Below are 7,500 nucleotides of genomic sequence, written 5' to 3'. Positions count from 1 at the left end.
TATCCTACCTGGCCGATCGCTCATACCAGGTAACGTGGGGGGGGGGGGGGTCGCTGTCCACATCACACCCTCACCACTGGTGTTCAGGGCTCTGTCCTAGGACCTGTATTGTTCTCTCTGTACACAAAATCTCTTGGCTCTAATATCGTCACGCGATCGGATAAGAATGGCTATCGACAGATCATATTAGCATTGAACAAAAGCTGAAATGAACACGCCTTTGCCTGTACCTGCTCCGGTTAATGAACAAGAGAGATGAAGGGATCACGGAGGGGAGAGAAAAAAACAACAAGAGGGAAGTGAAACAAAGGACAGAGGAGGAGGAACAGATCAGAGAACCTCCACTGCTGAGAAGGACAAAACCCTGATATAGAAACATACTGAACTATCATCATTTCTACTTTGTATCGCCATCATCAATCTGACAACGCATAGTTTCAGTCATCATGTCCTGACTCAGAATCCCACGGTAACAGGACTAGAGTTTCCTCTACAATATTAGCTGTCACGTTTTTGGTTAGACTAATGACGTTGTGGGTTCTCAAGGCAGTGGGGGACTCAGGCTGTTTGAAGGACAGGGGCGAAAAGAAAAAAAGGGAAACATGGGATCCCATCAGTGCACATGGTCAAGTTTAGACCATTGGAAGGGCGGCCAATAGGGCACATCCTCTAATTTTGCCACTCAAAAGGGCACTTTAGTGTAACATTTTTCAACTGTGGGGGCACATGGTCAAGTTTAGACCATTGGAGGGGCAGCCAATAGGGCACGTCCTCTCATTTTCGCCACTCAAAAGGGCATTTTTGCCACTCAAAAGGGCACTTAAGAGAGACGTTTTTCAACCGTGGGGGCACCAGGAGGGGCGGTCACCCTCCCTGAGTCCCCCCCCCTGAGTCCGCCAGTGCCTCCAGGTATCATCATCTTTTATAAAACTGTTCTATCTCTACTCCACCTCTCTGTGTTTGATAGTGTTCTATCTCTACTCCACCTCTCTGTGTTTGATAGTGTTCTATCTCTACTCCACCTCTCTGTTTGATAGTGTTCTATCTCTACTCCACCTCTCTGTGTTTGATAGTGTTCTATCTCTACTCCACCTCTCTGTTTGATAGTGTTCTATCGCTACTCCACCTCTCTCTGTTTGATAGTGTTCTATCTCTACTCCACCTCTCTCTGTTTGATAGTGTTCTATCTCTACTCCACCTCTCTGTGTTTGATAGTGTTCTATCTCTACTCCACCTCTCTGTTTGATAGTGTTCTATCTCTACTCCACCTCTCTGTGTTTGATAGTGTTCTATCTCTACTCCACCTCTCTGTTTGATAGTGTTCTATCGCTACTCCACCTCTCTCTGTTTGATAGTGTTCTATCTCTACTCCACCTCTCTCTGTTTGATAGTGTTCTATCTCTACTCCACCTCTCTCTGTTTGATAGTGTTCTATCTCTACTCCACCTCTCTGTTTGATAGTGTTCTATCTCTACTCCACCTCTCTCTGTTTGATAGTGTTCTATCTCTACTCCACCTCTCTGTGTTTGATAGTGTTCTATCTCTACTCCACCTCTCTGTTTGATAGTGTTCTATCTCTACTCCACCTCTCTCTGTTTGATAGTGTTCTATCTCTACTCCACCTCTCTCTGTTTGATAGTGTTCTATCTCTACTCCACCTCTCTCTGTTTGATAGTGTTCTATCTCTACTCCACCTCTCTGTTTGATAGTGTTCTATCTCTACTCCACCTCTCTGTTTGATAGTGTTCTATCTCTACTCCACCTCTCTCTGTTTGATAGTGTTCTATCTCTACTCCACCTCTCTCTGTTTGATAGTGTTCTATCTCTACTCCACCTCTCTGTTTGATAGTGTTCTATCTCTACTCCACCTCTCTCTGTTTGATAGTGTTCTATCTCTACTCCACCTCTCTGTTTGATAGTGTTCTATCTCTACTCCACCTCTCTGTTTGATAGTGTTCTATCTCTACTCCACCTCTCTGTTTGATAGTGTTCTATCTCTACTCCACCTCTCTCTGTTTGATAGTGTTCTATCTCTACTCCACCTCTCTGTTTGATAGTGTTCTATCTCTACTCCACCTCTCTCTGTTTGATAGTGTTCTATCTCTACTCCACCTCTCTCTGTTTGATAGTGTTCTATCTCTACTCCACCTCTCTCTGTTTGATAGTGTTCTATCTCTACTCCACCTCTCTGTTTGATAGTGTTCTATCTCTACTCCACCTCTCTCTGTTTGATAGTGTTCTATCTCTACTCCACCTCTCTGTTTGATAGTGTTCTATCTCTACTCCACCTCTCTGTTTGATAGTGTTCTATCTCTACTCCACCTCTCTCTGTTTGATAGTGTTCTATCTCTACTCCACCTCTCTGTTTGATAGTGTTCTATCTCTACTCCACCTCTCTGTTTGATAGTGTTCTATCTCTACTCCACCTCTCTCTGTTTGATAGTGTTCTATCTCTACTCCACTATGGTAAGACTGACAAAGCTGTGTCATTATTCCATTGGGCTTCCTACAGAGCATAAATTAACGGCTCTAAAAATACAGTTAGATTAACTACATGGTTAAGTACTATGAGGAAACAAAATTCATTTGGTAATTAAAGACAAATATACAGCCAAAACCTCTATGAACTGGCGGTACATACTATTGGACAGTGAATGACGCCTCAGTGTTAAATCAACGTTGTTAAACCACCCTCAAGACCACCAGGACCAAGCTCCGGACATGGGGTGATAGGGCCTTTCCAGCCACAAGCCCGTCCCTCTGGAACGCCCTCCCCGACCACATCAGACAGGCCAACACCCTCCCAACCTTTAAACAGGCCCTCAAAACCCACCTCTTCAAGCTCGCCTTCACCAGTTACTCTGCCCAAGCTTCCTCCCTCTCCTCTGTTCTCATTCTCCTTGACCTGTCTGCTGCCTTCGACGCAGTCAATCACCAGATCCTTCTCTCCATCCTCTCAGACCTGGGCATCTCTGGCACCGCACACTCCTGGTTTTCTTCCTACCTGGCGGGCCGCTCCTACCAGGTGACCTGGAGAGAATCGCTATCTTCTCCACGAACCCTCTCCACTGGAGTACCCCAGGGTTCTGTCCTAGGGCCCCTACTTTTCTCCCTCTACACCAAGTCTCTTGGCTCGGTAATCTCTTCACACGGGCTCTCCTACCACAGCTACGCAGACGACACTCAACTCTTCCTGTCCTTCCCCCCGTCTGATGTACACGTGGCAACCCGTATCTCAGCATGTCTCGCTGACATTTCAACTTGGATGGCTGACCACCATCTCAAGCTCAATCTTAACAAGACCGAGCTCCTCTTCATCCCCGGGAAAGCCTGCCCTCTCCAAGACTTCTCCATCACAGTGGAGAACTCTACTGTAACCCCCTCCCTGACAGCCAAGAACCTTGGAGTGATCCTGGATAACCGACTATCCTGTGCGGAGAACATTGCAGCAACGGCTCGCTCCTGCAGATTCTTCCTCTACAACATCAGAAGGATACGACCATTCCTTACCAGAGAGGCAGCGCAACTCTTGACCCAGGCACTGGTCATCTCCCGCCTGGATTACTGCAATGTACTCCTGGCTGGGCTCCCCGCTTCAGCCATTAGACCTCTGCAGCTCATCCAGAATGCTGCTGCCCGGCTGGTATTCAACCTCCCCAAATACTCGCATGTCACCCCTCTCCTTCGCACCCTGCACTGGCTCCCGATAGCAGCTCGCATCAGATTCAAGACCCTGGTGCTTGCATACCAGGCAGCTAAAGGGACAGCCCCTGCCTACCTGAAGGAAATGGTAACCCCCCAAACCCCTGCCCGCTCACTCCGCTCCTCCACCTCGGCTGGCCGACTGGCCCCACCTCCTCTACACAGCAGTCGGGCTGCCCGATCACGTCTCTTCACAACACTGGCTCCCCGCTGGTGGAATGAGCTCCCCACGGCCGTCAGAACGGCTGAGTCACTACCCATCTTCCGTCGTAGACTGAAGACCCATCTCTTCAGGTTACATCTTAACTGCTCCTCCTGAGACATCTTCTGACCCTCACCACTACGTCTCCTAAAGACACTATAAAATGATGGTGCAGGCTAATTTACAAGAACTGACACGATTACAATGGTGTTTGAAGCCTTTCTGAGTAGTAAATTATGTTCTTCTAACTGGACCCTGGATTTGGCATAGATTATTTTTTCTTATGATTACTGATGGATAGATGATTCACTTAGACAGATATATCTATTGTAAATCGATTTGCATGAAGGCTTCGGTTAAATGTAAAAACAAAACAAAAAAACCATTCAATTAAATCAAGTCTCAAACACGCAACATTTGGAACTCCACACCGCTGTGATATTGGCAATGCAAGTTGATAGACATACCTATTTATTTATTTTTACACTTTTTTATTTATCTATCGATCTATCTATCTATCACACTTTCAAAATATCAAGTTATCTATCACACAATCAAACTATCTATCTATCGATCGATCACACTTTCAAAATATCAACTTATCTATCTATCACACAGTCAAACTATCTATCTATCTCATAAAAAGTGGGAACTAATATTTCCTAAAAGACACTTGAGGAACTGTCGTTCGGGATGTAGTTTCCGCCTGTGAGAGATTTTTTGATGCACGCATTACCGAAACCAGCCTGTAAGTCTGCTCGGGACCAGAATTACTCAGAAGGATTGGTTGCATAGCAACCAAGCAGCGAATTATTTGAGCCACATTGATGGAACCGACCGCAAGCTTAAATTAGCGCCCGAATCTGATTTAAACCTGGATCAAAGTTAATCGCCTTTAGTGGAACAGGGCCCAGTAGGTGGAGGAGAGAGAGAGCGAGAGAGTACGAGAACGGGAGAGAGTGACGTTCTTACACCCTGCCAGTACTGTTGTCCGGCTCCCTCTGTGCACGAACTTGCTACAAAGTCCAATGTATTATTATTATTATTATTATTATTATTATTATTATCTTCAAGAGATGCTGTCTTGCTGGTTCTTCTCATTCAATCAATCACTGATCCATAACAAACCTGGTTCCCCCTCCGTTTAGAAGGTAACCATGGAAACCAGCTTTCAAGGGCAGGACGAATAAGAAAGTAGAGGCACGTGTTGCACCTTTGTTCCAGAATAGAATGTTGTCGTTGTGTTAAATGAACGTGGGGTTTCATGAGTTTTGGGGTTGCGTTATGTGAACCTGGCAGCTCCAGTTTTCTTAGGTTGGTGTTCCAGTTCTATCACCAACGTTGAAGTGATGTTACATGGAGGTTGTGGTTGTGTTCTCTTCTCACTGTGAAGGAGGAAGTTCCCTGACGTTCGCTCTAAAAGGGTCGGCTTACGAGAACTGTGGCGACACACTGACAGGAAGTAGCATCAGACGCTGAATCAGAATGAAGTAAGAGCGGCCGGTGTTTCAAAGCCACAAAGCAGCTCACAGACAGTCTACCAACCTCCTCAAGACCCCCAGGACTAAGCTCTGGACCATGGGAGATCGGGCCTTCTGCTCGGCTGCTCCCAGGCTGTGGAATGCTCTCCCTGACCACCTAAGGGCACCACAGTCTGTGGATGCTTTTAAACGAGGCCTTAAAACCTACCTTTTTAATAGAGCCTTTTTTTTTGCCTTTTAATTGAAAATGTTTATTGTTTTATCTTCTTGTTTTTAATTGTAGCACTTTGAGATTCCTTATGTAAAGTGCTTTTTACAAATAAAATGTATTATTATTATTATTATTATTATTATTATTATTAGACGCAGACCATCGCAGACCGCTGGATGAGACACACTGAATGACCAGAGGTGTCTTATAGAGCAGTTCCTACATTGATTACTTTATCAATTGATTACTTTATCAATGCATACTTATTTTATTGATTGATTGATTGAAAACTTTATTAGAAGATTTGCAGAAGTAGGTACATGAAAGTACATATTGCATACAAGGTCACCTAATAGGATAAAAACCCAAGAAAGCCACTGGCTTATTTCAATTGGGGTCCTTGATTCTCAATTCATCGTTACATGTAAGACAGACAAAAAAACTAGTACTATCTACAAGATAATACAGACAAATAACTATTACTATCTACAAGATAAACATACATCCATCATGGGAAGAACAATACAACAAAACATAAGGTATGTACAGCGGGTAGGACAGGTGGGGACATACACCACAGGTGGGGGCGGGGGACAAAACACAAAGTATGTACAGTGGGTAGTTCGGGTCTTTTAATCTGATTTTTGATTTAGAGGGTCCAGTTACGGATTGCAGCCTCCTGTAAATGTTTTTTGAGAGTGGTTTTGAAGGTGGGCAGTGTTTTGCACTCCTTTAAGATTATAGGAAGGGCGTTCCACATTTTTACTGCATAGTTTGCAAACGAGTTTAACCCCTTGTTTGTGGTGCAACGCGGTTGAACGTGGTTCGTGGAGCTTCCTCTGGTGTTGTATGTGTGGACGTTGTTCACTTTTTGGAAGTATGTTGACAGGTACTTGGGTGTCTTTGTGGTGTAGCGTATCTTGAAGACCAGGCCCAGTGCAAGCTGCTGCACTCTGTCAACTACTCGTAGCCAATCAAGGCTCAAAAAATGAGCAGCGGTTAGATGTGTCCTAGGGTTGAGGCCTAGCAGAAGCCTAACCAGTTTATTTTGGGCTGTCTGGAGTCTTGTTTTATGGGCCTTTGTGGTTCTATAGTATGATGTATGATGTTACGGCATAGTCGAAGTGACATTGAATGAGAGCTCCTGATAGGGTCCTCAGTGTGTTTTTACTGACAAGTGAGGATATCCTGTACAAGAATCTAGTTCTATGGTTCACTTTTTTGATTACTTTTGCTGCCATTTTATCTCCGGAAAGATTTGCCTCTAAGATGGAGCCCAGGTATGTAATATCCTCTTTTCTTGTGATATTAATGTTACCCACTTTTATTTTAAAATGTTCAGCCTTTCTGAGTTTAGATGGGGATCCGTATAGGATGGTTTCAGTTTTACCTAGGTGTATTGATAGTTTATTGTCAGCTAGCCAGATGCAGATTCTACTCAGTTCAGTGCTTAGCGCTTTTTCCACCTGCAATATGTCCCTGCCAGAGACCAGCAGAGCCAAGTCATCCGCGAACAGGAACAAATTGCAATCACATGCTGATGACATGTCATTCACATATATTAGGAACAGTAAAGGTCCCAATATGCTTCCTTGTGGAACGCCGCAGGTCACTGGGAGGGGGGGGGGGACAGTGTTCCGTTCACACTAACCACCTGTTCCCTCCCCTCTAAGTAGGATTGCATCCAGCTCACCGATGTTCTATCGAACCCAATTGCTTTCAGTTTATCTAACAATATGTGGTGATCTACTGTGTCGAACTTACTTACTTACTTACGTTACTTATTATGATTGTGTCTTTTGTATCTGAATGCTGCAATGTCAATGTTGCGGAACCAAAGACAAAGAATTGGACTCTTGTGTGTCCTTGTACAGTAAGATGTAATAAAAGAGATTCTGATTCTG

General features: G+C 44.5%; 1 protein-coding gene across 1 annotated transcript in view; it reads right to left on the bottom strand.

Annotated features, from left to right (window-relative positions):
- The window catches only part of vav1 (vav guanine nucleotide exchange factor 1), a gene marked incomplete at its 5' end in the record, with an annotated part of 39,600 nt that overhangs the window by 29,516 nt on the left and 2,584 nt on the right, over positions 1–7,500 (bottom strand).

Source organism: Nansenia antarctica (assembly GCF_963989245.1).
Source record: "Nansenia antarctica genome assembly, chromosome: 2".
NCBI classification, from domain to species: domain Eukaryota; kingdom Metazoa; phylum Chordata; class Actinopteri; order Argentiniformes; family Microstomatidae; genus Nansenia; species Nansenia antarctica.
This window is presented reverse-complemented; position numbering and strand designations above follow the sequence as displayed.